The 18,143-nt window shown below is 37.1% G+C and overlaps 1 long non-coding RNA gene across 1 annotated transcript; it reads left to right on the forward strand.

Moving 5' to 3' along the window:
• Positions 1–4,865: 4,865 nt before the first annotated feature.
• Positions 4,866–6,589, forward strand: LOC106716024. The gene is made up of 3 exons (XR_006756551.1): positions 4,866–5,065; positions 5,112–5,168; positions 6,537–6,589. It is a non-coding gene; the product is annotated as an uncharacterized LOC106716024 (long non-coding RNA).
• Positions 6,590–18,143: the final 11,554 nt, after the last annotated feature.

Here is an 18,143-nt window from a genome sequence, read left to right on the forward strand (position 1 = left end):
CGCAAAATTTATGATCGACACAGGAAGTTCAAGATCATTTATAAGCCCGGAAAAGGCTAACGAATATTTTTATTACTGTAAAGAATACGAGCCTTTCGAAGTTATTAGCACACACGCTTCAACCTTTCATAATGAAGTAATTATGACACAATTATTCCCCACTTTGAATACTGATAAAATTCATAAATTCTATATATATGATGTAGACGGAAGATACGACGGATTAATAGGTAGTGATCTTTTGAAACAATTAAACTCCAAAATAGATATGAAAAACCAAATATTATACACAGACTCCGCTAAAATTCCTATTATTTATAACCCATCTAATGAAATTAGAATAGCCCCCCGTTGTGAACAACGAGTTAAATTACCCACCAATATTCTAAATGGTGAAGTTATTTTAAATTATACTGAATTCTGTAATGGCGTTAGAATGCCAAGCGCTCTTGTTAAATGTCAGAATGGTTACGCAACCACAATAATTCAAAACACATCGGATAAAGAAATCACCTTAAAGATAACAAAACCCTTTGACGTAACCCCATACAATAGTAGTACAGAAAAGATTAGTATAAATAATTTACAAGACCGAGACAACATCCAAATAGATAAAATCTTAACGGAAAACTTAAATAGATTACGTTTAGAACACATGAACCCCGAAGAGCGCAATTGTATTTAAAGAACTCTGTTCACAATATAAAGATATTTTTTATTCAGAACATTTACCTTTAACATTTACTAACGATGTCAAACATTATATAAGAACTCAAAACGAAGACCCTATTTTTGTCCGACCGTATAGGCAACGACAAGTAATTAATGATGAAATTAATAAACAAGTAGATAAAATGTTAGCAAACGATATAATAAGACCTTTTTCACCCTGGAGTGCACCAGTACACTTAGTTCCTAAAAAGACCGATGCAAGTAACGAAAAGAAATATAGACTTGTTATCGATTATCGAAAACTAAATGAAATAACAATAGACGACAAGTACCCATTACCGAACATAACGGACCTCTTTGATAAGTTAGGACGCAGTTGTTATTTTACCACACTCGACTTAGCTAGCGGATATCATCAAATAGAAGTAGCCGAAAAGGACAGACAAAAGACAGCTTTTAGTACACAGTCAGGACATTACGAGTTCACACGACTTCCTTTTGGTCTTAAGACAGGTCCAGCAACTTTCCAGCGCACTATGGACAATGTATTACGTGGTTTACAAGGAATACATTGCTTAGTTTATTTAGACGATATCATAGTATATTCAACAAGCTTACAGGAACATATAGACAAATTAAGAACAGTATTTGATAGATTAAGACAAACCAATTTAAAAGTACAACTCGATAAATCGGAATTTTTAAGAAAAAAGTATTATATTTAGGACACACAATAACCCCAGAAGGACTTAAACCAAATAACGATAAAATTAAAACCATTTTGAATTATCCTTTACCTAGAACGACAACAGAAATCAAAAGATTTCTAGGACTGATAGGTTATTATCGACGCTTTATTAAAGACTTTAGCAAGATAACGCAGCCTATGACACAAAGACTTTAAAAGAAACGTTCAATGCGTCTTTATGATAATAAATATATACAATCTTTCAATAAATGTAAAGAACTTCTAACAAACGCACCTATATTAGAATACCCACATTACAATAAACCATTTATTTTAACGACAGACGCCTCTGAATTTGCATTAGGCGCTGTATTATCACAAGGACCCATTGGGCAAGGTAAACCAATTGCTTATGCGAGCCGCACACTAAACGATGCCGAAACCCGTTATAGTGTTACAGAAAAAGAACTCCTTTCAATAGTTTGGGTAATTAAACATTTCCGCCCATATTTATACGGTAAAAAGTTCACAATCATTACCGATCATAAACCCTTAACATGGTTAAATTCCCTTAAAGAAACAAATAGCAGACTAACAAGATGGTGCTTACGTTTAGCCGAATATGATTTCAACATAATACATAAGAGCGGTAAACAAAACTGTAACGCAGACGCTCTATCGCGTATTAAAATTAATGCCCTAGATAAAAGAGATAATTATTCCACAAAACCTAACATAGATAAAAGTGAAGATATAAATAAAGAAATACAACAATTAAGGAAAGAAATAAAAGAATTAGAACAATTACAAAAGAGAACAGTTAAACAACCTTCACCCGAACCAATGTCTATTTCAGAAATAGAGTCCGAAAAAGCTATCACCATTACTGACTCCGATTCTGAAAAGACGCTTTCAATAAAATCTCCATATTCAATACCTTACCCATCTAGTAGTACGTTAACAGTATCTGAAAAATCTTCTGACTTAAAAACCGCACATTCCGCGCAAGATACTGAGTCACAAGGCATTCCCATTTTGCAAGAAGCAATCGACACTAAACCAAATCAAATTTTAGTATTTAGTTGGAACATAGACCGATTATCTGTAAAGAATTTATCTCGAGAAAAACAAAAAATATTAGAAGTACATTTACCCTTAAATCGACCCGATCTCGTTAAACAGTTTCTAAAAGAATACATTAGAAATAAAACTAAATATTTTATCTATTTCAAAAATGAAGAACACCGCAAACAATTTACACAGTTAGTAATATTTTTATTTAATAAAGAGCTTGTTAAATTTTTCGAATGCACAAAACGTGTTGTCTTTGTAGAAAATGAAACGGAACAAAGAGACATAGTACAGAAATATCACGAAGGAAAAACATGTCATCGTGGTATTAAAGAAACTTTAATCCATATTAAACGTTCATATTTTTGGCACAATATGGCTCAAACAGTAGCTAGTATTATAAATTTTTGTGAAGATTGCAAAATCATGAAATATGACCGAAAACCAATAAAACCTAAATTACAATTAACTCAAACTCAAAGTAAGCCCTTAGAGGAAATATTTATAGACATCTTCTCAATAGAAGGCCATTACTCCGCCTGAAACAAAAAGCACCAATTGGATTAGAAAACAGAAAACTAAACTAACATAAACCTAAACCTAAACAAAAGGGCAATAAAATTTAAACAGAACAACAAAGTCTCTGTGTCAACCCTTTATGTCAACCCTTTATGTCAGGGGTACCAGCCGGGAGGAACAAAGTAGCCTCTCACAAAAAAAAAAAATAGAAGGCCATTATTATTTAACCATCATAGATGCATTCAGTAAATTAGGACAAGCCTTTGTATTAACTAACAGATCGATCCCCGAAGTCGTTAGAGCCCTTATTCTTATTAAATATTTTTCACTATATGGCGTTCCGCAGAAACTTAGTTGTGACCCCGGAACGGAATTCAATAATGCTTTACTTAAAGAACTGTTAACATTTTATAAAGTAGAATTATATATTGGTACCCCTAACAACCATAATTCAATGGGACTCATAGAAAGATTCCATTCCACTTTATTAGAAATATATAGAATAGGAAAACATGATCATAAATATATAGAGTCATCTTTTATGACATACGCAATCATGGCATATAACCACACCATACATTCTACAACAGGTTTAACACCATTTGAAGTCTTGTTAGGACATACGAGTACAGACTCAAGACATCCATTTGACGTTAACTTCGAAAAACAATATTTTCCAAGAATTAATTAAAGAACACGTTAGGCGCACCAAGTACTTATATAAACACTTAACTGAAAAAGCTATACAAAATAAAGAGAAAATTATTGAAAAACGAGGAGGAGAAATTAAATTTAATATAGAGCCCGGAGATATCATTTATACAAAAGGAACAAATAATAGAATTAGTAAAGATAAACCGCGTTTTAATATAGCACAAGTAACGGATAAAATACATAGAAATACTATTCCGGTTACTATAAAAGGACGTCACAGTAAAGTACCACTAAAGAATGTGAAACGCCCTTCACAGGCACCTCCTGCTCGTCCTGGCGATGACCACGGTGATGCATCTACACGCCCTTCAACTTCAGGAACTAAATAAAAATCCTGGAATATTACCTGTAAGGCAAGGGACCGCAGTAGTTAGTAATAAGCATTGGATAATAGCTAAGACACTCAATTTCCAACCTATTACGGAAGACGTGAAAATAAATGTCTTAAAAACCGTAGAATTAAATACATTAGTTTTTAACTTAGATAAGAATTTTTCATGATGATGAGTCCTTCTACTTTTGCCCCGAGGACGACACAACCCAGCTGATAAAGGATGCTTGTATAACCGACCTGATGATGTACGCTGAAAACATATCATCATGTCTTCCAATTCCAGTCGATTTAGAAACCGTCAGGGTGCAGCTCATACAACAGAATACATGGATTCTATATACTAAGGAGCCAACTTTACTTACCAAGTTATGTACTGATGAAGTATCAAGACAAAAGATATACGGTACATACATAATAACATTAGATGATAACTGTTCAGCCAGAATAAAGGATATTAATTTAACCAGACAACCTGTAGAAAATGAAAGCTCCACATATCTGAAATTACCCTTAATAAATCTATTATTTATCTTAATTTATTAATCTATTATTAATTATTTAATTTCCATATTTAGGTAGGCCTATGGCTGAAACTTTGACGGGTGGGATAATTGATCCTCCGGGATCATACAACCCACTCACCGGGATCCAGTATCCCCATAGGGAGGGTTACTTGATCCTTGTGTCGGACTTTAAAAAAAACCCTTTTTGTCGTTTTTTTCAATAAATAAGAAGGTCTGTATTGGTGCTAAATCAGTAGTATTGAATGGAAATACATGTGTGATTTAAAAGAAAGTCAGATTTATGAAAATGGTTCGAATTACTAAAAGAAAACCAAAACAGGGATCAAGTATACCGATGTTTTTAATTTAAATATTTAAGTTCTATAACAAAAAAAATATCTACAGCTTTGTTTTCAGATTGGAAACTTTGTGGTCATCTTTAGAAATGATCGTCGATGGGGTTGATGGGGCAAGCCCATCGAAATCTCGCGCACAGGAAACCGCGCCGCCCATGCCTGCTGCATCTCTCTTTCCTCAAAGTGTTGTGGTGCCACCACCTGCCCAGTTTTTTTTTTGTTGTACCCTTTTTCATAACTTCATCATTTTGCAGCTACGTTGAATGTGGTGCGAGCAGTGGAGCAAGCACACCAAAGACCACGCGGCCTGTGTAAGAATTAATCAAACATATTTTATAAGTTTTTGTTAAGTTTGTATGTTATACGAGGGGAGGTCCAAAAGTTCGCGGAATGGAGGGGATGGAGTGGGGATAGGGTAGCTCGCTTAGTGTCATACTAATTGGGCACTCATAATTAGTATATATATAACATTTCAACCCTATAGTGCCATTCGTTTACGAGTACTCGCCTGCTGAACAAGTCAATCCGGAAGCAAACTGCAACTATGGAGAAAATTGAACATCGCGCTGTGATAAAATTCCTTACCAAGCAAGGAAAAAACGTTCAAACCATTTTAAATGAAATAGAAGCCGTTTATGGAGATCAGTGCCCTGGTAAAACAATGGTTTATAAGTGGCATGGTCTTTTTAAACATGGTCGAGATTCAATTGAAGACGACTCTCGCTCTGGGCGGCCAGCTGACGCCACCACATCAGACATCGTCGAAAAAGTCGAAAAACTTGTACTCGAAGACACACGTTTGAAGAAGAAACAATTATCTGCATTTGTTGGAGTATCAGATACAACTATTTTGCGTATCCTGCACGACCACCTGGGCATGACAAAAGTCAGTGCAAGATGGGTGCCGAGAATGCTCACGCCGCTTCAAAAACAGCAGCGCGTCGACGCGTCTAAGCACTTTTTGGAGTTGTGTGGAGACGAGCCCGTGCAGATTTTGGAGCGGATTGTTACTGGAGATGAAACATGGGTTCATCACTTTGAACCTGAGTCCAAACAGGAGTCCATGCAATGGCACAAAAAGGGTACACCACCTCCCAAAAAATTCAAGGTGTCAGAATCGGCGGGAAAGTTGATGGCCACTGTTTTTTGGGATTGTAAGGGAATATTACTCATTGATTATAAAGAAAAAGGTACCACTATAACCGGAGAATACTACGCACTCATATTAGAAAAGTTAAAGGAGTCAATTAAAGAAAAACGTCGAGGAAAATTGGCCAAGGGTGTGTTGCTTTTGCAAGACAACGCGCCGGTTCACAAGAGCCGAGTTGCCATGGCTGCTCTGCACACACATGGGTTCGAACCACTTGTTCACCCACCCTACAGTCCAGACCTGGCTCCTAGCGATTTTTATTTATTTCCAAATTTAAAAAAAGAGCTAAGGGGAAGGAAATTTTCCGACGATAATGAAGTGAAGGAGGCAATTTCGGCCCATTTTGAGGCCAAAGACAAAAAATATTTTTTCGATGGTTTAGAAAAATTAATTCATAGATCGAATAAATGTATTAGACTTAAGGGTGATTATATTGAAAAGGAAAAATAAATTTATTGTTATATTTCATTGACAACCCTTTCATTCCGCGAACTTTTGGACCTCCCCTCGTATTAGTTCTATTTTACAGAAATCGCGATCGCCACTGGCCGAATATTAGGACACCCCTCTGTGATGATGATAATTTAATTAATTATGGTAAGCGCATTTTGACATGTTTCTTTAATTTTCAGCAATCGCGGAAGTAAATATTAGATTACAATGGAAACTATGACTAGTATCTTTTTTCCTTTCAGGTAGTGAGGAGTCAGGCGAAGAAGAAGAAGGGCCTTTACTTTGGAATGGCCTCCTCGTCCAGTTTGTGAGCCAACGCCCACTTCGCCGTCGCCTCCTTCGCTGCTGCCCGCTTCGTCGTCGCCCGCCTCACCCACGTCTAATTTAGAAGTTCCAATGGAACCGAGCGATAAATTTGACTATAGAGCGTTTTCAATGCCTCAAATTCACGCTCATTTGAGGCGAGAACCGTTCTTGCAAAATGATGGTCCTACGTTTTCTTTCACGAATCCATACGAAGCATTTACTGCCACATGGGATCGTGAAATAATTGAACTTGTTGTCAGCGAAACCAACATGTATGCACATCAGCTGGCAACGACCATGTTGGTGGATGGGACCATCTGTCCTAATAGCCGGATTTCTCGTTGGCGAGATATGAATGTAAACGAAGTTTACACGTATCTTGGCATCGTTCTGGCTATGGGCGTGGTGGTCAAAAGTCGATTAGAGGAATATTGGAACACCTCTAAGGATATTTTCTGTACTCCTAGTTTCTCCACGGAGATGACGATTGACCGTTTTCAGCTGCTTTCGAAATGCCTTCATTTCAATAATAATTCGAATTGTCAACCTGAATTTTTGACGCGTCCGCAGGCTAAACTATTCAAAATTCAACCAACATTAGACCACCTCAATTCAAAATTTTGTTTATATAATTTGTCCCAGAATGTGGCACTTGACGAGAGATTTCTCTTCCAAACATGTATTTTTTTTCATTGTAATTAATGCCTAGTTCTATGTTAATCTTGAATAATTAATAATTATAACACTTGTATGTATGTATTCTGCAAAATCTTAGTATTTCTGAGACAGTATTTTTTGTAAGAATTATAAGTCTCATTTTTGATACATTCATACTCAAGATATGTTAAATATTACAAAGAGCCATTATTTAAACTAGTTTGGCAATATGTTTAAATTACTGTAAACAAAAAATGCTTTGTCCCTGACGCCTGGAATGTATGAATTAAGAGACCCACTTAAGTGGCTCTTCAAGAGGTGCTTTTTTTGACCAAAGTTAAAAAACTGGTTTAGTGAAAAAAAAATGGATGTAAGGTACGCCATTTGTTTTTTAATTTTGTTATATATATATAAGATTGTATAAAAAAATATAATATTACATCCAGCTATTGTTTTATTTTTTTTTAAAGTTAAGTTTTAGGAGACCCATATTCTTTCTGATATACCTATAACAGGTACAATGTACGAGGGTGAATCAAAAAGTTCTTAGAAGTGCATATATATGAAACCTTTTTGGATTAAGTTCGATATTCAAATTAAAGAGTGTCTATCACACTATATTTATGCAGACTGTCACTTGTTTTTGTCAGTTCGTTCGCATGTAATAATTTTTTTTGTGCAACGAGTTGCTGAAAAGTCAAAATTATGGATAAAAGTGAGTTATGTGCGGTGATAAAATATTTCAGTTTGAAAAAAATGTCTACGAAGGAAATTTTTTTGGACATTCAGCAGACATTAGGGGGTGATGCTGTACCCTATTCTACGGTTGCGTACTGGGTGGCTGAATTTAAAAGAGGTAGATCAAGCTGTAAAGATGACCCGCGTTCTGGGCGGCCTTCAACCTCCGTTACAGAAGAAAATGTCAAAAAGGTTGAGAATCTGGTTTTGGAAGACAGAAGAATGACTATAGAACATATAGCTGAGATCCTAAAGATATCTTTTGGTAGCGTTCAATCCATTTTAATTGATTCACTGGGGTTCAAAAAAGTGTCTGCAAGATGGGTGCCACGAATGTTAACCGACGAAAACAAAAAGCGACGTTTGGAAATTTCCAAGCGTAATCTCGAAATGTTCCAGCGTGATTCGGATAACTTTTGCCGTCGTCTTGTCACCATGGATGAAACGTGGATCCACCATTTTGATCCTGAAACTAAAAGACAAAGCATGTCTTGGAAATGACCATCCTCTCCATCCATCAAGAAATTTCGAGTTGCTCCTACCGCTGGCAAAGTTATGGCCTCTGTGTTCTGGGATAGTGAAGGAATCCTTTTTATTGATTACATGCCAAAAGGCCAGACGATTACTGGACCCTATTATGCAAATTTAATCCCGAAAGTGCGTGAAGCGATTAAAGAAAAACGTCGTGGAAAACTGTCGTTGGGCGTGTTGTTCCTTCAAGATAACGCTCCTGCTCATCGATCGGAAGTTGCGCTCAACGCAATCCGCTGTGCTGGCTTCAATCTCCTTGACCACCCACCATATTCTCCGGACTTAGCTTCAAGTGATTTTCACTTATTTCCAAAATTAAAAGAGGAAATTCGTAGAACAAAATTTGACGATAATGACGCGGTTATAGCTGCCGTAGAGGACTTGTTCGAAACGAAACGCATCTGTCAAATCTAAAATTTTAAGCTGTCAATTATCTGTCTGTAAAATGTCATTATTGTTGCATCGAAATACATGAAACATGGAGAGCCAAACCAATGGAGCTTTATTGAAATCAAATTAATCCAATTGCATCTCTCATTTGGTCCATCGAAAATGCCGGAAATAGAGGAAAACGAGCCTTTAAGAAAATTGCGCGCACGCGCAGGGCAATGCAAAGCGTCTTTTAAAAAATTCGAGGCATACGTCGAAGCAAATAAAGGAAGCATGACGCCGGCAAAAGTTGCAACGATGCAAACACGCTTGAAGGCGCTGTTTGAAACACTTGCGGTGTTCCAACAATTACAAATGAAAATATGTTTAATTTCCGATAAACATGTGAAAGAAGATCGGTATTACCACTTGTATGAAATGGTGAGCTCACTAACGGTATGTCCATCCGAAAGCACACCAAAACTGATGAAGGCAAATAAGCTTCCAAACATCGAAATACCATGTTTTTCCGGGGAAGACATTACAAACTATGTACCATTCATCCAACTTTTCGCAGCCGTTGTAGGTAATGACGATTCACTGGCGCCAGTTCAAAAGCTTTACTATCTAAGAAGTCACCTCAAAAACGAAGCATTAGCGGTGATCGAAAGTTTGCCGCTCACAGATACGTCATACCAAGAAGCACTGCGATTATTGAAGGAGCGTTCCGATAAACCATGCGTGCTTATTACGAGCCATGTGAACGCGATCCTGGACTATCCTGCCATGCAAAAGGGGACGGCATCCAATATACACGAGTTCGTTTCAAGCATCAAGCAACAGATAGGAGCACTGAAAAACATGGATCAATCTGTGGAGTCTTGGAACATGCTGCTGCTACCTATTCTTCTCCGCAAGGTCGACCAGTACTCTTCCAGAGCTTATCACATGGAAAGGGACAAGATGAAGCTGCCTAGCATCTCGGACTTCTTGAACTTTTTAGTGAGAAGGGCAGCGAGTCTTGAAGAAAGTGGACGAGTCGAAACAAAGCAGTCTGCAAGGAAGGGAGGAAAACTTGTAAGCCTCTAGCTGTAAGCAAGACCGAAGGCAGTGTTCCAGCATGCAGGTATTGTAACGACAAAAATCATAAACTCTTTAACTGCCTTTTACTATTAAAAAAAGATTTGTTAAAGTTAATTTCGTACAGCTATGTGTGATACAGGATTTATAAAACCTAATTCTGATAATATTCCTGATGTTGATATATTTATGATCACCAATTTTTTGAAAAATGACCTTCGGTTTAATTCTGGCGAATTCTAATTTAATATAATTAATTATTAAATTATATACTTGACCGTTAGTAGAAGCTTATACATATTGAGATAGGCGACTATATTTCCCGCTATTGCAGTCATCTCTTTCTACCCCTATAGCTTCGTCTCTGTCGCACACTTCCCTCCCACTCACCAGGCGCGCGAGGTAGCTGTTGCCTCCGAGCCTGTTCTTCATTGGCGTGATATTTCCCGCGCAGTGTACTTGTGCTCCGAAAATTACCTTTAAACTAAAATTTCTACCCTCAGATATTTATATTATCAAATTAAAAAGGAAAATTGTTTAGAAAACACATTTTACGGATAATTATTTCTTTTCAAGGTTGTATAAGCTCTTAGAAAGTATTATAATAGTTCATAATGGGAACTGAAGATGAAAATGAGCCCATTTCCGTCGCTGGTGGCTCTGCTATCAAACCACGTAACAATAAGTCGATTATAAGAGAACGACGCTCGCCATCTTCAAGTAGTAGTAGCGGTTCAACATCTTCGTCTATATCTTTAAGCCAAGCTAAAAAGAAAACATCCCAGCGCCGTCGCCATCGTTACAGGAAACAGAAAAAAAGCGATCGTCAGCTTATGGAAAAATTATCAAAAGACATGGATATGTTTCAAAAAACCGTTCTTGGCAGCGAATACCCTCCGGTTTACCGATTTAACGATGCAGAAGATTGTACCTCCGCTATTAGCAGGGATATAGACAAAGATCTCTATAATGAATATTGCGCCTCGCAGGCGTCACCAACATTAGACTCGGAAAAATCAGAATCGGTACCGAAGTTGTCTTTTGAAATTGAGACAAAGTTAAAAGAACCCGCGGTTCCTAAAACTCCGTCTAAATATTTAAACATGTTGGATGAAGTTCAACGTTTCAGTACAGACACGTGGGCCGATATCAGGTACGCAGACACACAGAAACTATATAACCATTCACCTGGATTTACGGAATTGGAAACAAACGAAGAGGTAAGGGCGTATGATAATATACGCCACCTAGACTATTCCGAAAAATCTTACGCAGCTATCACGTTCTGTGTATTGAAGCAAAAATAAGTTTTACTTGATAGCTTACGCAACTTGATTGCTTGGTCTGTGTCTCCAGAGGCAGCCCTTTCTGATTTAAATAAGAAAATTGAAGAGATTTTCATAAAGGGTGAGTTGCAAAAAGTTTCCCAAGATCTTTAATTTTTTTGTACAAGATACTGCACCGGGATTCCACTGGAATTACGATCAAGCAACAATTTATACAGTCGTTATTTATTATAAGGTAGATAATCAACTTACTCATCAAAGTATGGTTATCATTCCTGATAGCTCAAACAATGATACTATTGCGGTCCATATTTATTCTGAGATCAGAAAGAAAAGGGCCTTGTGACGGAGTCGGCGGGACAATTAAAAGAGAGGCCTCGCTGGCAAGTCTACAGTTACCACCTGATCAGCAAATATTAACACCTAAACAATTATACGAATGGGCGTCACAAAATTTGACGAAATTGAATATTCGGTTCTCAACAATTGAAGTTTATAATTCGATGAATAACCGACCCGGGTTCCGTCGTTAAACTGCGTCCAGACCACCGGAGGACGGGCAGCAGCGTCCCTTACAAAAACGGTGGAGAAACACTGCGATCGCCAACCCGCCTGCCAAGCGTGGCGATTATGGCAAATCCCCCCTTATGATAGCCACAAATAAAGTACGGCCCCCAGTACCCAGCGGCGCCGCCGTTCCTGGTTACGGTAGCGGCCAGGGTGACGGCGGTGCAGGGGATGCTAAGAATCCCCGGTTCGGATACGTCTACCACATACGACGACCTTTGACCCTGGCAATACTGAACACGCGCACACTGCGGACGGACGAGAGGATCGCGGAGCTAGAAGAATAATTAAGCAAATTACGTTGGGACATTATAGGGTTATCCGAAGTCCGAAGAGAGGGGGAGGATACGATAATCCTCAAGTCCGGCAACTTGTTCTTCTTCCGGGAAGGAGACCAACAGTCCCAAAGTGGTGTCGGGTTTATCGTCCACAAGTCCCTCGTGAACAATGTGGAGAAGATCGAGAGTGTGTCGACTAGGGTGGCGTACCTTATACTCAGAATAACCAAACGGTATTCACTCAAGGTCATTCAGGTCTACGCACCGACTTCGACTCACTCCGACGAAGAGGTTGAAACTATGTATGAGGACATCTCACGAGCCATACATAGTTCCGAAATCTACTACACCGTTGTCAAGGGGGACTTCAACGCAAAACTGGGCAAACGGGACGGAGACGAGCTGCTGGTAGGCAAGTTTGGATATGGACAGCGGAACCACTGGGGCCACTTGCTGGCCGGCTTCGTGGAGAAGGAGGGACTCTACATGATGAACTCCTTCTTCAGGAAGCAAGTGCAGAGGAAGTGGACCTGGATGAGTCCAGACGGTGCTACGGTGAGATTGACTTCATCATGTCGACAAAGAAGCAAATATTCAATGATGTCTCAGTGATCAACGCGGTTAAAACTGGGAGCGATCACCGAATAGTCAGAGGCACATTGAATATCGACGTCAAGCTTTTTTTACTTTTTGACTATAATCACTTGAAATTCTCCAATAAAATTTTATTTTTCAACTTTTGAGGTTTCACGAGGATATAAAAAAAAATTCATAACAAAGTTATATAAAATCAGCAAAAATTCAACAATTTTTTTTTATTATCAAGAAAAAAAATTATTGTTGCGATTGTCGTCACATCTTTTGATTAACGGGGATCATTGCAGAATTAGTTGAAGTATTTTTAGAGCAAAAAAAAACGGTCGGACTTTGAGAAAATTACGGTTTTTTAAAAAAAACTAAAATATTTCATATATCTGGGATTCTGAAAATTTTTTCATATTTCTTTTCGAAAACTACATTTAAAAACAAAAATTTTGAAAAAAAAAGTTCCCAAACGGTCAATTTCTGAAAAAGTTCTGGTAATTTAAAAATAAAAGAGCGTTTTTTTTCAAAAATTCATAATTTTTTTTTGAGTCGGGAAAAAAAATTTGAATAAATTCTGTAAAATAACTTTCGGGGGGTAGAAAAAGATAGAAAATTTTCAGCGAAATCAAAGGGGGTCAGGTAAAAAATTTGTCGATTTGACATGGAATGACCCATATATGGTCTGTGTATACAACCTCACACAATTCAGAGAAATATACACAGAAAATAGAAATACATATATACTCAGGAAAGGACAATGAGCCCATGTTAGAAAATGAAACAGATGTAGGAACCGTTGGTAATGTCGTCATAAAACTAGCTCGAGCCATTCCAAGAAAAAAAAAATTGTAATTAAGTTAAATTCTATGTATTTTTAAGTAAATTATATATATGTTTTAAGCAGGAACAAACAATGTAGTGCAGGGATAATATTAATAAAAAAAAAAAAAGATAACTAAAACCTGTGCAGAAAAGAGTACGGACCAAGCGTCTGTAGATGTGATTTTATAAAATAATAATAAATAAAAAAAAAAGAATGAATCACATTGTCTACTTTGACAATTTCTACACTTCTTTGCCACTCATGTACTATATGGCAAAACAAGGCATTTGGTGTTTAGGAACTGTGCAGAGAAACCGTCATCGAAAATCTTGCAAATTGCCTACAAAGCAACAAGTGATGGCAAAGTCTGTGGAGAGGGGATTAGTCCAGTCATCTCGGAATTCGAGATACCCAGCTGTAAGACTGTAAATACTTGTATATTGACACCCTAAAAGTTGTCTCAAAACCTACATATGGTAGGGTGTAAGCAACTATTAAATTTCAAGGTCAAAGGTTACAAAAATCGGTTTTTTGCGTTTTTTTTTGGAAATATCTCATTTCCTATGGGTTTTTTGCTATTTGTATTTCTTATCAATATTGTAGAATACAAAATTCTCTACAAATTTTGTTTAAAAATTTACCCCAATACACAAAAGAGGCCCTTGATGAGGCTTTAGAAAAAATAAACACAAAAACAATGTCTTTGTGAGCCGTCGCAAGAAAATATAATATACCAAGAGGTACTTTACAGTTTAAGCTCAAAAATCCTACTTCAAAATCTCAATTTGGGCCTACACCGTATTTGACATATGAAGAAGAAAACGCTATCACAGAGATGTTAATAAAAATGGCTCGTAAAGGCTTTCCTAGAAAGTCAGACGACGTTATTGACACAGTTCAAACATTTTTGGTTGATAATCCACGCGTTACTCCTTTTGTCAATAATATTGTCAAAGCCCTGACAAAATCTCTAATTGACAAGAAAGTTCAAGCTCATGTTGCTTTCGACAATTTTTTTTCTTCATATGCTTTGATGGAATACCTTTATGAATATGGTAATTACAACACTGCCACCGTAAATATAAATAGAGCAGACATACCGAAAATCGTAAAAAGGGAAAAAAAGGAAAGTAAAGCTTGACCGAGGAAACTACAAATGGAGAGTGAAGAATAATGTTGGATTCATGATTTGGAAGGTCTATTCAGTTATTTCTTTACTATATTAATCAAAACATAGTTGAAGGTATAAAAACAAACTCACAACACTACTTACTCACAGTTACTTGAACTGGATACAATTTGTAAAATGTTGCATAGAAAACTTTGTAATTTTAAACACTTTAAATTGACTTGGGCTATCTCATTGTTATGAATCATTGTTTGTTGTTAATCTAATATAACTTTATTTTTTATTATTACTATTATTTTTTTATAAAGGTGTCAGCTGAAAACCAGCGCAGGGTCATTTTAGTCTGCCCCTGCTTCGCTGAGCTGGCTCCCTTTTGCCACACTTTGTGCCTTGTATGTGTTTTTTTTTAAATATGTTTTTTCTTTATTTCTTTCAAAAAACGTCACAGTGTTGAGTACAGTTTTCCATCCTATGGAAAAAACTTTTTGCATACGAACAACGACGGATGGCACAAAGAAGAGTTTTCCTTGCCCTTTGGCAATCACTGAATACACCAAGAGGATGGGAGGAGTCGATAGGTTCGATCAAAAAAGAGGCACATATGAGGTTGGAAGACGGAATAGGCGTTGGTGGTGCCAAATTTTTTATTTACTAATCGATCTAGCTATGTGATAATGCTTTATATTATTTATATTGCAATCTGTTTCACCGCGAAGTCATGGACCTCCATCGAATCTACCGGAAACTACACATCGAGAAAGAGGAGCCTTTCTAGCGAACCAAATTTTATTGCAAAGAAGAAGAGAGCTACAGACAGTACTAACTACCAGAAAGTCGTAGGAGTGCATGACGTCATTCGTTTCCAAGATGTTGGAAAACATTTGATATACAAGTCTGACACACTGCGCAGATGCCGTTTGTGTAGTACAAAGACAAATAACGTAAAAACCAAGTTGTCATGTACGACTTGTAAAGTATTTCTTTGTGCTTTCCCTTGTTTTACTCAATTTCACCAAAAGAATTGAAGATTGAATTAGCTCTTATGTGTGTTATTTTATAAGAAACTAGCTTTTTCCCGCGACTCCGTCCGCGCGGGATAAAAAAAAAAGAAAACGGGGTAAAAATTATCCTATGTCCGTTTCCTGGTTCTAAGCTACCTGCCCACCAATTTTCAGTCAAATCGATTCAGCCGTTCTTGAGTTATAAATAGTGTAACTAACACGACTTTCTTTTATATATATAGATATATAGATATTAACTGATGAGCATAAATACTAAATGTAAAGAACCAAAGTTTCAAAAGATCTCAAATGTTCACTAGTTAGACCTAAGCATATAAAGAAAAAGCATCTAAAAATAATTCTTTTTGTGTGGATAATTATTACATGGTTTTATTTCTAACTCCATAAAATGTACAAATTGAAAAAAAATGGAATTTACTTAATTTACAGAAATACATATAGTGCCATCAAATTTTCCACCCATTTTCCAACAATTTTCCGATTTGAAAAACATCTTAAAAATCAAATAAAAAAAGCCATATTAACAAACCAAAATTTCATTTCTGTAGTACCTCTAGTTTTCTCGACCTTATAAAGGGCTAGACGAGCAAGTGTTCCACTAAAATAAAACATTTTATTAAACAATACTTACCCAACAAGCCCCATAAGTGGGGATTCAAATTATACGTTTTATGCTCTCTGTCTGGGTATTATTATTACGTATTATTACGGCCGGAGTGGAGAGCGCTAGTTAAACATAGCGTCAAACAATTTGAAAACCGGCGGCTCCTTGAGCTAGATGCCAGACGCGACGAGCTGAAAGCCCGACCACCTGCGGCTATCAGCTATAATTACGTGAACGGTGTGCTCTCATGTCCGCAATGTGCGAGGATTTTCGCAAACAAAATTGGCTACATAAGCCACATGCGAGCACACCAATGTCAAAATCGGAGCTGAAGACAGTCGCCGTGGCCGATATCGGCCGGGATTACATCATCATCATCTGGGTATGCCTACAGTTTTGAGATTTACTCAGGAGCTAAGGACATAGACCTCCTTGAGGGTATGTTTCTATTCTCAGAGTGAATGCCGCACATTGCAACAATACTTGCAACATTATAAAATAGTAAATTAAAACACTTTAAAAAATGTAATATAAATTGTAAGAAAATGAAAATGTAAATAAAGTCTCCGACCCAAAAATATGTCGGGGGATTAAGGAAAAAAAAAAGGACATAGACCGTTTACCTGGCAAACCAGATCTCGGAGTTGTATCGAATACAGTTCGACTGTTACGACCAGTACCAAGGCACGTCAATCATATCTTATTTTGACAATTTTTATACGAATATTCCTCTGCTACATTACTTGACCAACGAAGGTATTTATTGTCTTGGAACAGTACAGAGAAACAGGCTTGGAAAGTCGTGCAAGTTGCCGGAGAAACGGGAAATGAAGTCTAACGTACCCATAGGAACATATCACGAAAATGTGGCCTCTCACGAAGGCCAAGAATTGTCGGCCACAAGTTAGAGACAAAAAGTTTTTTGGTTCAGTTAGCCTATGCATTCTTCCAGATCTTGTTCTATATCCGTACCAAATTTCATTAAGATCCATTGAACCGTTTCGGTAATACCTTCAAACATCCATCCATGTAAACTTTAGACTTAACGAAACAATCGGGTATTGGAATGTGTCTTACCTTTTATCCTCACATTACTAACAAATTACAACCCTTAGATATAGGTTTAATGGGCTCTTTAAAGACATTATTATTACACACTTGACTCATGTATGCTGCAAAAGATTGAAGAACGAAGAACGAAAGAAAGAACGAAAGAAAGAAGCAGGAAGATCAGTTACAATCTACGAAATCAAGATTTATTGGTCATACTTATACCAGATCTATGACAAAATGTGGATTTTTTCCCCATAATAAGGACATTGTCCAATGAAGATTTCATGCCAAGTAGCGGAACAGATCACTCCGTAGTGTCACAAAAGTCCCCTGATGCTGAAATTTCAGCAAATTTTGACAACAATAATTAGCAACCTCATTAAACTTATCTAGAGATACGTCGTTCAAGTTTTTATCACGCTATTACCCCTGATCGAGTAAGTCCATCTATATATTGAGAAGTTCAACACAGTTATTACTAAAACGTGACACCAAGAAAGCAACCAGATGAAGAATGGTAAGATGAATTAACGATGTAAGACGCACGCAGGTGAGCGTGCCCCCTTGTGGTCTGTGAACTGATCATAGCCTTCATAAACTTCACTAATTTTCATTGTTTTAAACTGTTTGATTGTATTTAAACATTATGTCTCAA

Source organism: Papilio machaon, chromosome 29 (genome assembly GCF_912999745.1).
Source record: "Papilio machaon chromosome 29, ilPapMach1.1, whole genome shotgun sequence".
NCBI classification, from domain to species: Eukaryota; Metazoa; Arthropoda; class Insecta; order Lepidoptera; family Papilionidae; genus Papilio; species Papilio machaon.